Source organism: Theropithecus gelada, chromosome 5 (assembly GCF_003255815.1).
Source record: "Theropithecus gelada isolate Dixy chromosome 5, Tgel_1.0, whole genome shotgun sequence".
Taxonomy (NCBI): Eukaryota; Metazoa; Chordata; class Mammalia; order Primates; family Cercopithecidae; genus Theropithecus; species Theropithecus gelada.
In genome coordinates this window covers 8,626,489-8,647,362 of record NC_037672.1, presented here as the reverse complement: position 1 = coordinate 8,647,362, position 20,874 = coordinate 8,626,489, and the positions used below count along the sequence as shown (strand labels likewise).

The window sequence follows — 20,874 nt, the reverse complement described above, 5'->3', positions numbered from 1 at the left end:
ATAAATTTGTGAAAGCACTTCATCAATATAGCCAGCATTTTCTGAGCGGCTGCGTGTGTTAAAGTGGTGAGGACAGAAATAAGAATCTAGTAGAGGAAGCAGCTTCAATACAGTGCCATAATAGAAACACTGTACATGGGGCATAATAGAAGCACTGTCCATGTAAAGGGCAGTTTATTCTGCTGGAGTGTGGGAGAGCAGGGAGAGTGATTTCAGGTGGATTGAATACAGGGGTGGAGAGCCAGTGAGCTACATAGGAAGTAAAATTTGAATTAGTAGGCACTGTTTAATATCTACTATGTGTTGGGGTGTTTGTAAAAGGAAAGTAATAAATACTCAAGAAAAGAGTGCCAGCTGGGCGCGGTGGCTCAAGCCTGTAATCCCAACACTTCGGGAGGCCAAGGCGGGCGATTCACGAGGTCAGGCGTTCGAGACCAGCCTGGCCAACGTGGCGAAACTCTATCTCTACTAAAAATACAAAAATTAGCCAGGCCTGGTGGCCAGCACCTGTAATCCCAGCTACTCTGGAGGCTGAGGCAGGAGAATTGCTTGAACCTGGGAGAAGGAGGTTGCAGTGATCGTGCCACTGCACTCCAGCTTGGGCAACAGAGCAAGACTCCATCTCAAAAAAAAAAAAAAGAGAAGTACCAAATCTCTACTGATTTATCATTTCTTCAGCCTTTCTTCACCCTTTGGAGCACAGGATTTAACAGCTGGGTGGATCATATGGCCTTTCTAAACAATACTTCCTTTTTTTTCTGTTTTTTTTTTTTTTCTTTCAAGACTCCTAAAGAACTGGATTCGTTTCTTCAAAGCCAACTAAAGTCTTTGCCCTCCCTTCTTCTCTCTCTCGTACAGGGTTAGAAGCCTTGTTAACAGGAAGTGAATTTGTCCCATCAAATACAATCTTCTGTTGATTGTCTCCTCGAAAAAGGGTCAGTGCAGGGCCTCCCTGGTAACTGAATACTCCCAAGAGCATCGCCGCTATCCCAGGTTCCCATACATGGTATGTTCAGGTCAGATCAGGTTTCTCCTTTTGTGGTTTCGGGGCTTTTGAATTTGGATCTGAAATCCTTCCAGAGTTTTTTTCTCTGCAATTTTAAATGGCACTACTTGCACACCATATTGATACTTAAAAGCAGGTTGGAAAAATTCCAGTATTTAATGACCACATCTTCATTTCTGAGGTCCATTAAAGAAGCCCTTTGGGCATGTGCGGTGGCTCACGCCTGTAATCCCAGCACTTTGGGAGGCCCAGGCGGGTGGATCACCTGAGGTCAGGAGTTTGAGACCAGCCTGGCCAACATGGTGAAACACCCCATCTCTACTAAAAAAAAATAAATAATAAATAAATTAGCTGGGCGTGGTAGCAAGCGCCTGTAATCCCAGCTGCCTGGGAGGCTGAGGCAGGAGAATGGCTTGAACCCAGGAGGTGGAGGTTGCAGTGAGCCACGACCGCCCATTTCACTCCAGCCTGGGCAGCAAGAGTGAAACTCTCTCTCAAAAAAGAAAAAAAAGAAAGAAAAAATAGAAACCCTTCAATGTGTGTACTGTGGCACCCTAATTATAGATAGATATGTGATACCAGATTTGCTACCAATTAAGACATTTTCATTTTCAATGTGGATTACTTGTGGGGAACAATGAATTTCATTGTGACCTTTGCTGGCCTCCCCTTAGCAACATGGTGAAATCCAAGGTGTTTATAGACTGTTGAATCTTGCCTCCATCACTGTGGGTCCTTGGGCAAGTTATTTTATTGTTCTGAGTATCAGTTTTGCTCATCTGTGAAACATCAGGTATTGGAGTGAAGATACATGTTTATCATCTAGCTTAGTGCCTGGCATATATAGTTTGCCTCCAAACATCAGTAGTTACTATTCACTACTCCTTTATTTGGCCTGCCGGGCTGTCAAGATCTGGCACCTGTTCACCCCTTGATCAGTATTCCCTTATCCCTGGGTTCCAGCTACTCTTTGTTCATGTCTCTCTTCCGAGAATTACCAAGCTTTATTGCTATTTTCCTTTTGCCTGTGTTTCCCCTAGTTGATTGGGAGAACCAACCATGTCTTGGTATCCCCCAGTGCCCTGCAAACACCGAGCACATAGCAGGTCCTTGAGCACAGCTAACTTGTCTTCAATATGGACATAGACGTGTCTGCCTACAACCCTTCCTCTGAGAAACCACTGCTGCTTTCTATAGTGGTCCTGCTCAGTTTCCAGAGACTGACCCTGTCCTAGGGGAGGGTACAAGACCCAAAACAGACCTCTTATAGTCCAGGTCTTAGGCTGGGAAGATGTTCACGGTTGCTTTGATATGGTGAGCTGTGAGGTCAGTTTGGGCTTGGGGGCTGCTGTTCTGGAAACAGGGGAGCCCACGTGGGAAGAAAGTGCTGAGAGGCAAGCTAAGAGGTCTTGGTAGCATTGCACCGCCTCCCGGATCTAGCTAAGCCTTAGTTAACCCTGTTAAGGAACTGAGCTCTGGAGCTAGCTGCCTGCCTGGCTGTCATTGCCGGTCCTGTCATTACTGACTCTTTCAACCTTGAGCAAGCGTCTTATCCACTCTTTGCCTTAGTTTCCTCACTTGCAAAATGGGGTTAAGAATAATATCCACCTCACAGGATTGGGTAAAGATTAAAAGTATTAATACATGCAGAGTCCTTAGAGCAGGCCATAGAAAACTCTCAATAAATCTTAACTGTTATTATCCATTGCTGAGACTTTACAGATGGTTAAATTTTCCTTTTTTTTTTTTTAAATTAACTTTAGTTTCAGTTGTTTTCTGTTACTTGCAACTCTGAGGCCAGACCAGTACCACCCTGTTCTCTCATTGTGCCATGTAGCTGCCCCCTTGGTCCCCAGGTATTCTATGAGCACCTCCAGGAATGAGAATACAGGTAAAGCTCTTAGAAAGCACCTGGCATGTGGGAAGTGCTCAGTAAATGTTAATGTTAATATCTATCATTTGGGATACTGTTCTTCATTCCAAGAAGAAAGCTAGTTTTACAAAGGTCTTCCATTCATTGTATAAAAACACAATAAAAATGTGTGTCTCTTTCTACACAGCTGTGATTATTCCCCTGGTAAAAGCTATAGCATTGAAATCACTAGATCAAAAGATGCAAACATTTTAAAGACTTTTTTTTTTTTTTTTTTTTTTTTTGACAGAGTCTTCCTCTGTTGCCAGGCTGGAGTGCAGTGGCACGATCTCGGCTCATTGCAACCTCTGCCCCCCAGGTTCAAGCAATTCTCCTGCCTCAGCCTCCGGAGTAGCTGAGACTACAGGTACATGTCACCATGCCCAGCTAATTTTTGTTTGTTTGGTTTTTTTTTTTTTTGAGACAGAGCCTTGCTCTGTCGCCCAGGCTGTAGTGCAGTGGCGCCATCTGTGTTCACTACAAGCTCTGCCTCTCGGGTTCACGCCATTCTCCCGGCTCAGCCTCCCAAGTACTCCGGACTACAGGCACCGGCCACCACGCCTGGGTAATTTTTTGTATTTTTAGTAGAGACGGCGTTTCACCATGTTAGCCAGGATGATCTCGATCTCCTGACCTGTGATCCATCCACCTTGGCTTCCCAAAGTGCTGGGATTACAGGCCTGAGCCACCGCGCCCGGCCATTTTAAAGACTTTTGATTGATATTTTCAAACAAGCTCCAGAAAGGACTTACCATACTACTGTAGTTTAAATTCCCACCAGCAGAGGGCAGGAGAGGCCATCTTCAATGTTTGCACCAGCAGTGGGCTTTATCATTTTGATACATTTTTCCCAAGTGATAGTTCTTGGCCATAGGGACCTGCCATTTTAATTTGCTTTTCTTTGCTAACAGATTTTTGCATGTTAATCGAGTATGCATATATCTTTTTCCTTTTGGAATTTTCATTTTTGCATATTTTGATAGATCAAGGCTGTCTTTGAACCTCAGATATGTGGCAAGTCTACTTTTTTTCCAATGTGTTTGCCTTTTAAGTTTGATCATGTTCAACATATGTTCATACCTATGTTTTGTTTCTTACTTCTCATACCCTGTGATGAAGAGAGTTGGAATGAGCTTGCCCTGTAGGATCTAAATGGAAAAGCATATTTCGTGGGAAGTGTTCTCGATGTTAGGGTCTTTCACTTAGGGGACATACTGTGTGGTAGAAATCACTTGAACCATCTTCAAGTGAGCCAAGTTTTCCTCACCCATTCATTACTCCAACTAGCTGTACTGTGAGAGGTTCTACCCGCAAAGGTCACCAACTTTAACCAGCCTCTGATGGTGAGTACTGTCAACTTGATTGGATTGAAGGATGCAAAGCATTGATCCTGGGTGTGTCTTTGAGGGTGTGGCCAAAGTAGATTAAGATTTCAGTCAGTGGGCTGGGAAAGGCAGACCCACCCTTAATCTGGGTGAGCCCCATCTAATCAGTGCTCTTGGGGAAAAGGCCAAGCACAGCCTGAGGCCCCAGGCCCTGCTTAGCTCTCCAGAAGAGCTTCTCACCATCCAGCACCCAACCCACCCAGTCCCAACTCTGCACCTCCCTGCATAAGCCCTGCTCACTCACCCCCGCTCACACCACACTCATCCCCGCTCACACTCCCGCTCACTCACCCCCACTCACTCACCACCACTCACCCCACTCATCCCCGCTCACACTCCTGCTCACTCACCCCCATCACACCTCCGCTCACTCACCCCGACTCACCACCACTCACACCCCACTCATCCCTGCTCACACTCCCACTCACCCCCATCACACCTCCGCTCACTCACCCCCACTCACCACCACTCACACCCCACTCATCCCTGCTCACACTCCCACTCACTCACCCCCATCACACCCCCACTCACCGCCACTCACACCCCACTCATCCCCGCTCACACTCCCACTCACCCCCATCACACCCCCACTCACTCACCCCTACTCACTCACCACCACTCACACCCCACTCATCCCCGCTCACTCACCCCCACTCGCTCAGCCCTGGGCCTTCACACAGGCTACACCACCAGCCCCTCCCCCACCACCAGCCCCTCTCCCACCACCTATTACTTGACTAAATCCTCTCAACCCTCTGGTCCCAGACTAAAGAGGCTTCCCTAACCTGGGGCCAAGTGCTGCCCCACCATCATGCCACTCACCCTTTTGTGGCTTCTCTGGCCTGAAGCTCACATTCCCATGCTCAGTCCCTGCCACCCGAGGACCCCACAAGCCCCATTTGTGGGTGGGGCCTGGCACACTCTGCAGAACGAGCTGCTTTTGCATGAACTGCTCTGCGGCTTTGGGCAATCGCCCACCCCGTGTCCTCTGTGAAGTGGGATGACAGGTGCACAGGCTGCCGAGATACCAAGCAGATAACACGGGCACAAGAACCGGTGTTCAGGGCCTAGCTCATGCAGGGGCCCCAAGTCCCAGCTCAGCAGAGCCTGCCTTGATCCCAGGGTTATGTCTAGGGATTCCCAGCATGCAGGACTTTCAGTGCTCAAGGCAGGATGGTCCCTGGGCAAACCGGGAAGAGCTGGCTGCCCCAGTAGGGCACAGAGGGCCTGGCCCTGCATGGGAACCACCTGTCTCCAGGGCTCTTGCCAACATCTGCTGTTGGCCACGACTCAGCACTTTCGATGGTGGAAAAACCACCACTTGTTTCTAAATCACAAACCCCAGGTGTGCCCTGACCCGAGTGGCCCCGGAAGGCGCACAGGAGGAACCGGGGCACTCACTCTCCACGTGGCCCATCTCCACGGCGACCAGAAGGGCCCACTCATAGTAGCCCTTGCCCTGCTGGGCCGGGTCCTGGCAGGTGCAGAGGTGGCCCAGCTGCAGGAGCACGTGGGTGAAGTCCCGGCCACACTCCCCGCAGGGCAGCCTCGAGAACAGCCACACGGCCTCCAGGAGGTAGTGCTGGGCCAGCCTGCTGGCACCCGCGTGCAGGCACAGGGCCCCGAAGTTGGCCAGCGCCGCTGCCTGGTTCCTCCGCTGGCCCAGGTCCTGAGTCACCCGTAGGGCGTGGTAGTAGCCCTCGGCTGCCTGCCTCGTCCGGCCCATCCTCTTCAGAGCCACGGCCACCATGTTGGCAATCACACCCTCCTGGTCCTCACTGGCCACCACTGCATCCTGGACAGACTGCAGGATGTCCAGGGCCACCGGGCTCTGCCCATGAAGCACGTGCAGCCAGGCCAGGGCCACCAGGCGGTCCACGATGGCACGGACTCCGGCAACAGCACTGGCTTCCACCGCCTGCATCATGAAGGTGATGGCCGGGCCGTGGTAGCCATGGTGGCTGTACAGCTGGGCCAGGCTGGTGTGGAGAAGGCCGCGCAGCGCTTGGCCTGTGCCTGGGGTTAGGGAGGCCAGCACTCGCCTGAAGTAATGCGAAGTCTGGGTGGGGAGGCCATGGGGCTGGAGGGCGTTCTGGAGCACCAGGTTCACGCTCCCCAGCGAGCTGGCCAGCGAGTCCTGTGTCCTCAATGAGGCCACCTTGACACAGCTCAGCACCAGGTGGGGCAGGCACTTGCGGCTGTAGATGTCAGCCAGGAGTAGGGAGCAGTCTGAGAGCCACACAGCCTCTGGGGCTCCCGAGTCCCTGTGCAAAAGCAGCAGCCGCTCTAGGAAGGGCAGGGCCTCCTCGGGCTGCTTGAGGTCACGTGGTGCCTGGCCAGCAGGAAGCAGGCCCGGGCCTCGGCCTGCGGGCTCTGGCCACCCACCGCCCACCGCGGCGCCAGCTGCAGGAGCTCCCCCTGCACCTCGGTGCTGCAGATGTGGCCGGGCGTCCCCAGGAGCAGAGCCACGGCTTTGGGAACCACCTGTGTACACTTCTCCCAGTTCTTCTGCTTCCGGTAAATGCTGGCCAGGTTGGCATACACAGCCACCACCAGGAACAGGTCCCTGAAGCTGCCCTCCAGGGCACCCAGTGCTTCCTCAAAGTACACCCGGGCCTGGGACAGCTTGAGCCTCCTGCTGCACAGCCGCCCCAGGAGGAAGCAGAGCCTGGCCAGGGCCATGAGGAGGCCAGGGTTCTTGGCCGCCCCTTGGGCCTGTGCCAGGCGCCCAGTCAGCTCTACCTTATCACTAAAGCTGCAGAACACGCTGCTCAGCCATGGCAGCGCCACATCGTACAGGCCACGGAAGCTGGCCTTGTCCCTGGGGGCGTTCAGGAACAGCAGCAGTGAGCTCAGGGCCTCTGGGTCCTCCCAGTCGTCCTCAGCTTCCAAGCAGAAGGAGGGCTCCTCAGGGTCCTGCAGGCTGTGGCTGTGCACCCCTCCTGTGATATTGTTCTTAATATCCTAGGGAAGAGAGGATGATACCACACCCAGTATCGCAGGGGGTGTACACCCACCCAGTGATATTGTTCTTAATGTACTCCACCTCCCACCACCAGGGATATTGTTCCTAATATCCAGAGGAAGAGAGGATAACATTATGCCCAATATAGCAGGAGAGTGTACACACCCTCTGTGATGTTGTTCCTAGTATCCAAAGGTAGAGATGATGATATTACTGGCCATATCGCAGGGGGTGTACACCCTTCTGTGAGATTGTTTTTGACATTCAGTGGGGGAGAGGACAACATTAATCCCGTTATCGCGGAAGGTGTACAGACCCCTGTGATGTAGTTCCTAATGTACAGGGGAGAGAGAAGAATATTGCTCTCGATATCGCAGGGGGTGTAACCACCCTGCTCCCCATATATTGTTCCTAATATGCAGCGGGGTAGAGGCTGATTTTACTTTCGATATCGCAGTGGGTGTACACCACCCCCAACCCCGGGGTATCGTCCCTAATATCCAGGCGGGAAGAAGATGACATGGCTGACAACATCGAAGGGGGTGGACAACTCTTCTGTGATATCGTTCCTGATATCCAGGGTGTGAGTGGATGATATTACTCCCAATAAAGTAGGAACGGTACAGCCACCCTGGGATTTTGTCCTTAATAACCACAGGGGAGAGGTGATATTACTACCAATATTGCAAGGCGTGTACACCCCTCCTGTGATCTTGTTTCTGATGTCCAGGAAAGGAGAAGATGGCATTACTACCAATATTGAAGAGATGTACAGCCCCCATGGGATATTGTTCTAAAGATACAAGTTGAAAGAGGATGAGATACAAGTTGAAAGAGGATTGAGATTCCATCCAATATAACAAGGGGTGTGCACCCCGCCTGTGATATGAATTGTAAAACCTAGAAGAAGAGAGAATGACATTCCTTCCAAAAACACACGGGGTGTACACCCACCCTGTGATATTGTTCCTGTCATCTAAAGGAAGAGATGATGATACTACTCCCACAACCAGAGAAGGTACACACCCCCCTGTGATATTGTTCCTCATAACAATGAGCATGATATTACTTCCAATATGACAGTGGCTTGACACCCAGTCTGTGATATTGTTCCTAATTTCCAGTAGTATGATGTTCCTGCCGAGAGAGTAGCAGGTGTACAGCCGCCCTGCGATGTGTCTCTGATTGTTCAGGGAAACACAGGACGACATTACCCCAAATCTCCCAAAAAGTGTACACCCATTGTGTGATATGGTTCCTAATATCCGGAGGTGCAGAGGATGGTGTTCGTTCTCCTATCGCAGGCTGTGTACACACAACCTGTGAAATTGTTCCTAATATCCTGAACTAAAAAGACTACTAATAATGGACACACATTGCAGGGGGGAGTCATTATTACGATCCACATCGTAATGGGGAGTAATAGCAACCCCCTCTCTCCTCCTCACTGTTACCATCCACATCGCAGTGGGCTGAGGCACCCCCCGCGATGGGTGAGGTGCCCGCCAATGCCATCGCAGGCTTTAATGTATTCACTTAAAGTTTTTCCCTCATTTAGATCTGCCTTTCCCTTAATAGGTCTAATTGCTGCCTGACCTTCTGTATTAGCATTTTCATGAGCAAGCAGCTGAACGATCACTTTCTTGTCATGAGAATTGGAAATAGCCTTTTGAGCCACATCCTGCAAACAGGCAATAGAATCTGGATAAGGCTCCCTTGGACCCTGTTGAACTGTGTTAAAAGAAGGATAAGCAGTAGCAGGGTCGTGAATTCTTTTCCCAGGCTCTTAGGCATGTAGTTCTGAGCTGATCAACAGCCTCATCACCCATTACCATCTGTTGATTTAGAGTACCCCATGCCTGTCCGATTCCAAGCGATTGATCAGATGTGATATTAATGGGATGTTGGGCTCGAGCGTTTCTGCGTGCCTGATTTGTTGCTTCATCCATCCACCAGGTTTTAAATTGGAGAAATTCAGAGGGGGACAGGGTGTATCGGGCTAGTGCCTTCCAATCTGTAGGTATTCAACGTCTGTTATAAGCCACACATTGTAACAAGGAATGAACATAAGGAGAATTTGGCCCATCTGTCCAATTGCTTGCTTTAAGTCTTTTAATATTTTAAAAGGAAATGGCTCCCAGCATGCTTGAGCAAGTTCTCTGGGCTCCTCAGCTGGCGAAAGAATTGCCAGAAACTGCCAAGCATTCAAATCCCCCATTTCTTGTGCCTGGCTAATGGATGCCTGGATTGTCCCTGTGTCATCATTTGTATTTGGACCAGCTCGCGGCATTCCTCTACCATAATTAACAGATGGGCAAGCCTGGATCATTCCCTCATCATGATTGGCTGTTGGACAAGCCTGAAGCTTCCCTTCACCATAGTTACTGGCGGGGGGCCTGCAACAATGGGAGCCCCAAGGCGCCTGTCAGGCTCCCCTTCCAAAAATTCCTAAGGCTGGCCTGGGGGCGGCCATTCCAGACCTTCCCCTAAAGGCGCAGTAGGTGGCACTGTTTCTTTTATACGTTTTTTGGAGATTAGCATACATACCTTCCCGTTTCTCGCCCTTTTTTAAACTAGACTGTCATGGTTCACTTAGCTGATAATTAGACTCCTGATTATTCAACTTTCCTATGTCATCCTGGAACTCCTCCTGCTCCTCCTCCTCCTCCTCCTCCTCCTCCTCCTCCTCCTCCTCCTCCTCAGTGTGGAAGGGCTCCAGTGCTGTTATAACTGCCGACCATGCAGACCAAGCAGAGACGGGAATATCGCGGCCCTCTTGTGCTCGTTTTAAGTCTGATCCGACCTTGTCCCAATCTTTTGCATTCACGATTCCATATTCCGGGAACCAAGGAGAATACTTGTCTACCAGATGGAACAAAGATGTGAGATTTGGGGTACTCACAATTACCCCTCCGCGGTGCAGTAACTGCGGTACAAGGCTTAAGTAATTCGCGAACTTACTCTCAGCCTGACCCACATTTTCCCGAGGTTTCCCTGGAATTCTCCCAGCGCCCTACTTACCCTAGAGCTTGAAGTGAAAACCTACTGGGGAGTCCTTTGTCGGTCGTCCTCCACTTTCCACGCTCTGGTGTTCCTTCATTGGATTATTTGCAGACATTACGGGGAGCCCCGCCTTGGGCACCAGAGACCAGCTTGGGCAACCGAGGGAGACCCCCGTTTCTACCAAAAAAAAAAAAAAAATTAGCCAGGTGTGGTGTCGCGCACCTGTAATCCCAGCTACTCCACGAGAAATCAGACAAAACCTGGCACCAGAGACTGATTTTCTTTTAAAATGCTTTCTCCAAAATACTTTTAAAACAAAAGGGGAAATTGGAAAGGAAAATATTTTGGGCCCCCCAAATCACTAAGATAAAGGGAAAAGTCAATCTGGGAACTGCTTAGGGCAAACCTGCCTCCCATTCTATTCAAAGTCATCCAGTGCTCACTGAGAAGCATGCATATCTTATTGCCTCCTTTGGAAAGGCTCATCAGAAACTCAGAAGAATGCAACTGTTTGTCTCTCACCTACCTGTGACCTGGAAGCCCCCTCCTGGCTTCGAGTTGACCCACTTTTGCTTCAGGTTGTACCGGATCAAACCAGTGTTCATCTTACATATGTTGATTGATGTCTCCTATCTCCCTAAAATGTATAAAACTGTCAGATACAGTCAGTTTCGCTTCCAAGGTTTGGCATGTTAACGTTCTTGTTTTTTGTTCTGGAACTCAACTTTCTTGTTCTCCATGCCTCCTTGCCCTTAGTTACTGTAAACAACCTTCCCGTCAGTTCTAACCAATAACTCACATCTGTTCCCTTGGTTACCTGCTCTGCACCCATTTCTCCCTTCGAAACCACACGTCCCACCGTTGTAACTCACATCCCCCTTCCCCCTTACTTATTTGGGAAAATATTCACAAATAGCCAACCGGGTCGGTTTAGATCTTGAGGTCTGGCCCCAGCCCATGCCAGAGGTAGGGATTGCGTTAGGAATAAAAACCCCTGCTTTCCTTTGTTCCGTGTGCTCTTGCGATTGTGACTGATGCGAGCAGCACGCTTCTGCAGAAGTAAATTGTGTGGCTGAGAAAACTTTCGCTTGAGTGCTGGTTTCACTTTGCGGCACCGAGCATTTATCTCCAACAAAACCAAGCTGTGCTCTGACCACCTTGGGCAATTGTCATCAAGACATCCTGAGGCTGTGTCATGCACAAGCATCCCCAACCTTGGCAAAATAAACTTTCTAAATACTCTTATCCCCGAATGCTCGGGGAGACTGATTTGAATAATCATAAAACTCCGAGGCTGCACTCCAGCCTGGGCGACAGAGCAAGACTCTGTTTCAGAAAAATAAAATTAAATTAAAAACTCCAGTCTCCCGCACAGCCGACTCTGCGTGAATTACTCCTTCTCTCTTGCTATTCCCCCCTCTTGAGAAACCGGCTCTGTCTAGGTAGCGGGCAAGGTGAACCCACTGGGCAGTTACAGAATTGTCATTATATTGCTTGCAATTTTATATATATTTTATGCACAAATAGCTATAATCTTCTTCTACACAAGTTTAATTGGGAATGTCCTTGCATGGTGAGATCCCAGGGCAGGAAGGACGCACCCCCTGCAAACCGCTAGGCCAAAACGGTCATTCTGGCCTCAGCCAGCCTCGGGTGAGCTCGCAATCTCCTGTCACTCAGGGCCTGAGGGGGCGGGGCCTGAAGCCTCCTGCAATCAGGGGCGTTGGGGCGGGGAGCGTTCAATCAGGCGCGCCGCCGGAAAGGAGAGGGCGGCTTCCGGGATCCGGCTGGCGGGCGCTTTGTCTGGCCTTGGCCGTAGTAACCTCTTTTTGTTAGTCTCCGCTGCTACTTCTTGGCTCTGGGAGGCCCAGGTGGCTCTGCAGCAGCCTCGGCCACCCTGTGACCTGCGGATATTGGGACATCCCTCGCTGACTCCGGGACACCCGGGGAGCCGAGGAATGGTGAGTGGACTGCGCCTGGCTTCCTGAAGTGGGGAAGAGCGCTGGTTGAAACCTGCTGGAGCCAGCCATCGGCTGCGGAACCTGCGGACCGAGTCGCCGCGGCGCAGCCGGGCCTCAGTCCCCTTCTGTGCAGGGCCGGGCGGGGCGGGCAGCGGGACCCCCGCGTCCTGTCTGTACCTGCGGGCGCCACTTCCGCCGGCCGGAACCCTTTCGGGAACCCCGCGCCTCCCCGACCCAGGTAGTAGGGTGACCACTGGAGGGTGATCCGGGAGGGCCCCGACTCGGTGAGCGGGGTTCCAGCGTGGGAGGAACTGTGGTTCATGGGCTTCCAGTCCCACCTTTCTCCCCCTAAAATTAACCTGAGACTTTGTTTAAACGTTAAACGGTGTGTTTGAGCAAACGGTGATTCACAAACCGGGTACCGCAGTCATGGTTTGTGGTTTGGGGTCCACAGGAGGGGCGTAAATGAGAGGCTTTGATAAGGTTAATGAGGAAGCAAACCATACATATATATGTACACATATGTATATATATTTTGTTTGTTTGTTTGTTTTGTTTTATTTTGAGACGGAATCTTGCCCTGTCGCCAGGCTGGAGTGCAATGGTGCAGTCTCAGCTCACTGCAACCTCTGACTCCCGGGTTCAAGCGATTTTCCTGCCTCAACCTCCCAAGTAGCTGGGCTTATAGGCACCCACCACCACGTCCAGCTAATTTTTGTATTTTTAGTAGAGACAGGGTTTCGGCATATTGGCTAGGTTGGTTTCGAACTCCTGACCTGAATTGATCGCCCGCCTGGGCCTCCTAAAGCGCTGGGATTACAGGCGTGAGCCACCTTGGCCAAAATATTTTTCTCTTTCCAAGCATTTTACATGAGAGGAAAGTGGAGAATAAATCATCTAACACTCTACTGTAAAAAAAAAATCTTTGTGCCTCTCTTCTTTTCATCCTTCCTAAGTGTACATGTGACCAAAATGTATTTAGGTTGAGGTCTCCCCGTGAAAACTTTACAGGGTGTTGTGTCCTCAGCCACCCTCCTGTCTTTTCCTAGTCCTGGAATTTTAAAACTGTGTGGGGATGACCCAGGATACCCACAGTGGCCATGTCTTTTGGAGGGTCTAGTGAGTATCAGCCCCGGGGTCATCTCATCCCCAAGGACAGCCTGAGGTAGGGAGTAGAGGCTCTCAGGGGAGCAGCTGGATGCTCTTGGCCTTAGAGGAATCTCCTGGTATAGTTTCATCTAAAATGGTGACGCCTTAGGGTTATTGAAATTTTAGGACATTAAAATTAATGGACAATACAACGTAATGTCATTAAAGTTAGGTCATTAAAATTGTTCCTCCAGCCCGAGTTTTTATTCCTCGGAGACACATCGATGGTCTGCCAATCGGATGCTGACATTGAGAGGAAAAGGCAGAAATGATTTCTGCTCTCTAGATTGTCTCAGACTTGTGAAGAGAGAAAAACTGTCCCAAAGGACAAGGAAAACCCACCCCAGAGAGGATGTGCAAGAACCTGAATATTAAAATGCACTGAAGGCACACAGGAGGACAAAGAGCAGTGCCAGTGCCTCCTAGGTGGTCACTGAGTACTTTACTGAACAGGATGGGTGTCCCGAGGGATAGAATGGCCTGCCGTGACACTTAGAAAGGTCTGTGTTGGAGTCAGCACTGCCTCCCTGAGTTTGTTACCTCGAAAAGGCTTGTCTGCTTATTTGAGTTTCAGGTTTTCATTGACAATAAGATACATTTTGTCAGTACAGCATGAAAGATAAAAATACTATTTCCAAAGAGGCAAGGTAAAATGATGTATTTTATTTGCTAAAAATTCATATTTCTTTCTTCCCCAGAGTGAGTGTAGTAAGTTTTAAAGTTCTGTTCTTTTTAAGGGTAATTTCAAATGGAATTGTAGGAATTAGCTTTGTAAATACTACTGGTGAAATAAAAGTGTGATAGATAAATTGATGATTTACAAAGATTCACCAGAATGTCAGTTCCCCTCTTGCAGCATGGTGAAGAATTTATGACAGTGGACACATCTGTATCCTGGTATCTGAATATCTGAGGTTTTCTTTTGTTGTTGTTTTTCGTTTTTTTGGAGACGCTGTCTTGCTCTGTAGCCTGGCTGGAGTGCAGTGGAGCCATCTCTGCTTACTGCAACCTCCACCTCCCGGGTTCAAGTGATTCTCCTGTGTCAGCCTCCCGAGTAACTGGGATTATAGGCACCCACCACCACACCCAGCTAATTTTTGTATTTTTAGTAAACACAGGGTATTAGGCCTGGCACGGTGGCTCATTCCTGTAATCCCAGCACTTTGGGAGGCCAAGGTGGGCAGATCACGAGGTCAGGAGTTCCAGACCAGCCTGGCCAACATGGTGAAACCCTGTCTCTACTAAAAATCCAAAAAAATTAGCTGAGCGTGGTGGCAGGCACCTGTAATCCCAGCTACTCGGGAGGCTGAGGCAAGAGAATTGCTTGAACCCAGGAGGTGGAGGTTGCAGTGAGCCAAGATCTTGCCACTGCACCCCAGCCCAAGCGACAATGCAAGACTCCATCTCAAAAAACAAACAAACACATACACAAACAAACAACAAAAAGACGGGGTTTTGCCATGTTGGCCAGGTTGGTCTCAACCTCCTGACCTCAGGTGATCGCCCGCCTCAGCCTCCCAAGGTGCTGGGATTACAGGCGTGTGCCACCACGCCCGGCCCACTCTATTTTCTTTTTATTCCCTAAATTTTAATATGTTTGAGTTTGTCTGTTTCTTTATCACTTTTTTCTTACATAAAAAAAAAATCTGCCTAATCCTTCTTAAAAAAAAAAATCTTCCTGTGACTTCTGAAAGTGTTCTGGTTTTATCTTTCATATTTGATGTGTAATAAGTTGATTATTGTTCATGGAATAGAGAAGAATGCAGTGCATTTTCCCAAGTAGGTGCCAGCCTGGTTTGCCTCACATTTTAAAGTGCATATGATTTCTTTTTCTATTCTACAGTGCCTACTCTATCATTCCTCAACTTTCCATATAAATGCTGGGTCATTAAGACTTTTTTCCCCTTGGTCTGCTTGCTCATCTCTCTGCTAATACTGTCCTGTCCTGAATATTTTCATTTGAAAATCTTAGAAGTATGTTAGGCAAGCCATCACTGTTTTTTTAGAGGACTAAAAACCATTAGACATTTGTCATTTTTACTACATATGAAAAAGTAGTTTTTCTTGCCTAATGTTTTAAATTCCCTGATTTGGGAATTTATGTGATTTCATAGGATTAGCATCTGGAAATGGTGACATTAATGTCATTTTAAAAAACATGTGTCATATTTCCTCTTATTCCTTTCTGCCTTGACATTGTGCAATACAAATTTTAAAAATTGTTGTCTTAGTATTGTTAAATATCAATTATTGGTTTTATTTACTTCTCAATTAAATTTAATAAGCCTATTCTGTCTTGGTGTAATCACATGGAATGGGCTCAACTCCCCAGTTAACAAGGGACAGCACATGTAAAACATTGTCTACCAGGAAAACTCATTGAACACTTAGTGTTCAGACTGTGTTTTGGTGTCTGGTTCCCTAAGCACTGCTGCAGTGACACAAAATAATAGAACTTCAGCAGAAAAAGTTTTGGGAAATACATTGAATAAGCCATTTAGATGCAGTGAGTCATTCTTATTACTTGGGTTGGTGGAATCCCTTTCAAAATGTAAGTTACTAATACAAAGACTGAACTTTGCGAGCAGCCGTTTTTAAGAATAAGTAGTCTCAGGACTGATAATATTAACTCCCTTATGCACATCAGGTAGGACTTTATTATGGCAGATACTAGAAATGTACAAAGTGAAGTTAAAAGGTAACTCCTAGCAGCACATCTTACTTCTTGGCTTCTCTAAAGAGATGGGTGTTTCTACTTTGCTGTTGCCTTTTTAAATAGTTTGATTCTAGCATTAATACTGCTGTGTGGGAGGGAGTGTGTGTGAACAGAGTAAGAGCTGTGACAATCAAGTCATAGAACAAATGCTTGGAAATTTTAGAATCATGTAAACAGCTTATGAATTGAGTATAGATTCCCAGTGCTGTCAGTCTCACCCATCCTTCTATCCACATGTGTGGAATGTTCTAGGACTCCGTGGCTTTTGAGGATGTGGCTGTGAACTTTACCCAGGAGGAATGGGCTTTGCTAGATTCTTCTGAGAAGAATCTCTCCAGAGAAGTAATGCAGGAAACCTGCAGGAACCTGGCTTCTGTAGGTGAGAACGACAACACATTTCACTTAATTACAGAAGTATTTCCCTATCTTCAGTGCTATTTGTGATTTGGAATGTGGCAAGGGAATGATTTGGTGAAGAAATCAGGCATGGGCACTGTGTACAATGAACATTAAATGTAGTAATGTTTCTATAGTTTGTAATAATTCATGATAATTTTGTGGGTCTGCATTTTAGGAAACAAATGGAAAGACCAGAATATTGAAGATCACTTCGAAAAACCTGGGAAAGATATAAGATAATTTGTACTGAGAAGAGGAAATAAAGTCCTCTGAAGGAATCTTAGCATGTCATGAGCTTAAAAACAAGCAATCAAAACAAATAAGAGTCACTTGAAATTTATTTCTTTCTAGAAAAATTTCACCCAAAATGTAACGTACTTGAGTGTAGCAGTCAGTGTTTGAAAAACAGTTTACTTGAAAATAGTACTACAAAATTGGGTATATGAATCTGACTATTTTGGTCACAGCCGTGCAGGTGGTAGCTGTGTTTTCAGTAGTAACCCATTTACTTTCAAATAATTCAGTCATGGCAAAAAAAAAAAAAAAACGTTTTCCCTGGTATTGGTAGCAGTGTAAGTCCAAGACCTATTAATAAGTAGAAAGTTATTAAACCAAGCAATAATAATGTGCTTATCATTTTTTTACAGAAATCATATAGTACAGAGACTGTGTGAAAGCAAAGAAGGTAGTCAGTATGATGGACAAGTTGTCAGCCAAATTCCAAATCTTGATCTGAATGAGAACATTTCTACTGGATGAAAACAATGTGAATGCAGTATTTGTGGAAAAGTCTTTGTACGTCATTCCCTCCTTAATAGGCACATCCTAGCTCAGGATATAAACCATATGGAGAGGAGCAATATAAATGTGAACAGTGTGGGAAATGCTTCGTTTCTGTTCCAGGTGTTAGAAGACACAGGATAATGCACAGTGGAAATCCGGCTTATAAATGAACGATATGTGGGAAAGCTTTTTATTTTCTCAATTCAGTTGAAAGACATCAGAGAATTCACACAGGAGAAAAACCCTATCAATGTAAACAATGTGGTAAAGCGTTCACTGTTTCCGGTTCTTGTCTAATACATGAACGAACTCACACTGGAGAGAAACCCTACGAATGTAAGGAATGTGGGAAAACATTCAGATTTTCTTGTTCTTTTAAGACGCATGAAAGGACTCACACTGGAGAAAGTCCCTATAAATGTACCAAATGTGATAAAGCCTTCAGCTGTTCCACTTCCCTTCATGACCATGGAAGCATTCATACTGGAGAGAGACCCTATGAATGTAAACAATGTGGCAAAGCCTTTAGTCGTTTGAGTTCCCTTTGTAACCACAGAAGTACTCATACTGGAGAGAAAGCCTATGAATGTAAACAATGTGACCAAGCCTTCAGTCGCCTCAGTTCCCTTCACCTCCACGAAAGAATTCATACTGGAGAAAAACCCTATGAATGTAAGAGATGCAGTAAAGCCTACACTCGTTCCAGTCACCTTACTCGCCATGAAAGAAGTCATGATATAGATGCTGGGTGTAGTGACTCAGCCTATAATCCCAGCACTTTGGGAGGCCAAGGTGTGTGTATTGCTTGAGCCCAGGAGTTCATAACCAGCCTGGATTAAAACAATATGAAATAACCTGGGCAACATGGTGAAACCCTGTCTCTACAAAAAATAAAATACTGCCAGGCGCAGTGACTCATGCCAGCTACTCGGGAGGCTGAGGCAGGAGAATGGTGTGAACCCGGGAGGCGGAGCTTGCAGTGAGCCGAGATCTCACCACTGCACTCTAGCCTGGGCGACAGAGCAAGACTCCATCTCAAAGTAATAATAATAATTAGCTGGGCATGGGGGCACATTTCAGTTATCTTAGTTCTTTTTCAAGGACATAAAAAGCCACAGGGGGTTCGGGGGAAGCCCATGCGGATCACGAGGTCAGGAGATCGAGACCATCCTGGCCAACATGGTGAAACCTCGTCTCTACTAAAAATACAAAAATTAGCTGGGTGTGGTAGCATATGCTTGTAATCCCAGCTACTCAGGAGGCTGAGGCAGGAGAATCACTTCAACCCGGGAGGCCGAGGTTGCAGTGAGCCGAGATTGTGCCACTGCACTCCAGCCTGGCGACAGAGTGAGACTCCGTCTCAAAAAAATAAATAATAAAGCCCCTTGAATCTAAGAAATGTGGGAAAAGATTTACTCTTTCCTATTGCCTCATAAACATGAAAGAGCTCACACTGCAGAGAAACCTTAAGAATGTAGGAAGTGTGGTCAAGCCTTCAAATTTTCCTGTTTTTGAAGATTTGGGAGGACTCGGAGTGGAGAAAAGCCTTTTGAGTTTAAATTTGTGGTAAGGCCTTCAGGTGTGTTCCATTTGGAGACATCAGCTCATTCCTGAGAAAAACCCTTTGAATGTCCAGAATGTGGGAATGTTTCATTTCTCTCATACCCTCTCAAGGACATAGGAAAATGCAGACTGTAGCTGGCTGGACCTTGTAAATACAAGAACGTACACAGGATTAAAACTCTAATACTTTAGAAACTGCAAGAATATTTTCAGTTTTCACATTTACTTGAAAAGTCATGTGAAAACTCCCACTGGAAAGAAGTTCTATAAGTGAAGCTTTTCTAGTTTGGAAAGCCTGACGCAAATTAATTATTGTGCAGTGCTTGAAAAAAATGTATGAAATGTTACACAAGTTACAGGTATATTGTTTTTATCAGTGGCTCATTCTTAAAGAGTCTTGAGTATGCCTTTCACCTTGTTTTGCAGGGAAACCTTGAGGTGAGAGTTCTGTGAATGCTCTTTAAGCAGTAGTACTTGAATTTCATCGATAATGATATTTTCTTAAGTTTCTTGGTAGAATTTTTGTCTATTCATTTGATAATATGCTGGATTCACGGTTGAATTTTGCTGTTTTTCTAATATGTAGGTAAGTTTAATTTTTTTATTTCATTATTACTATTTTTTTGAGATGGAGTCTCACTGTGTTGCCCAGACTGGAGTGTGGTGGTGTGATCTTGGCTCACTGCAACCTCCACCTCCTAGGTTTAAGCGATTCTCCTGCCTTAGCCTCCCGAGTAGCTGGGACTACAGGCGCCTGCCACTACTTCCAGCTAATTCTTTGTATTTTTAGTAGAGACAGGGTTTCGCCATGTTGGCTAGGCTGGTCTTGAACTCCTGACCTCATGATTTGCCCGCCTCGGCCTCCCAAAGTGCTGGGATTACAGGCATGAGCAACTGCACCCGGCCAGGTAAGTTTCATTTGTATGTATTGCCCTGTGATTAATGGACCAGTGAATAATGATTGTGAATTGTTGGGATTGTCTTACTAGCCTCATTTGGCAAATTTTGTTTGTCCCTTGTCCATTATACACATTCCACCTTTCTTTATTAAAGGAAAAACTACTCTTGTTGTAAAGATGTTTATTTTTTGCTAATAATGAGTTGGTATTAATTCCTAAGTACATAAACTTTACCATAGAGTATCATCTCGTGAGTTCTTTGCGTCTGTTACCCTTTATTCTTTCCTATTTCTGTTATTTGGATCGTTCACTTTGAATGAAGGAGAGAGAATTGTGATAGGACAATATGTTGTAACCAATCTGAGGGAGGAAGCATTCAGTCTCTCAGTCACATATGATAGTGTTGGGCTTTTCATCGATGCCTTTGGTATTGTAGTATTATAATTTATACATTGTATTTTAGAGTATTACAGTCTTACCAATCAGTGTCACATGATTCAGTTCCCTACCAGCCAACAGACAAACTAATCACATACTCCTGTAGGAACAAAGGAGCATCCTCAGCCGGGCATGGTGGCTCACGCCTGTAATCCCAGCACTTAGGGAGGCTGAGGCGGGCGGATCACGAGGTCAGGAGATCCAGACCATCCTGGCTAACATGGTGAAACCCCGTCTCTACTAAAAATACAAAAAATTAGCTGGGCATGGTGGTGGCGCCTGTAGTCCCAGCTTCTAGGGAGGCTGAGGCAGGAGAATGGCATGAACCCAGGAGGCGGTAGAGTGCCCCAAAGGCTGCTGGTTGCCCATTTTCATGGTTATTTCTTGATCATACGCTAAACAAGCGTTGGACTATTCATGAGTGTTTCAGGAAAGGAGTGGGCAATTCCCAGAACTGAGAGTTTCTGCCCTCCCTTCTGAGACCATGTAGGGAACCTCCAGATGCTGCCACGGCATCTGTAAACTGTCGTGGCGCTGGTGGGAGTGTCTTTTAGCAGCTAATGCATTGTAATTAGCACATAATGAGCCGTGAGGACAATCAGAGGTCACTCTCATGGCCATCTTGGGTTTGGTGGGCTTTGGCCGGCTTCTTTACTGCAATCTGCTTTAGCGGCAAGGTCTTTACGACCTGTATC

The 20,874-nt window shown here is 47.1% G+C and overlaps 2 pseudogenes; one reads left to right on the top strand and one right to left on the bottom strand.

Moving 5' to 3' along the window:
* Positions 1–5,630: 5,630 nt before the first annotated feature.
* On the bottom strand, positions 5,631–8,783 carry LOC112625219 (annotated as a pseudogene).
* Positions 8,784–12,229: 3,446 nt separating this feature from the next.
* On the top strand, positions 12,230–18,088 carry LOC112625094 (annotated as a pseudogene).
* The last annotated feature ends 2,786 nt before the right edge of the window (positions 18,089–20,874 follow it).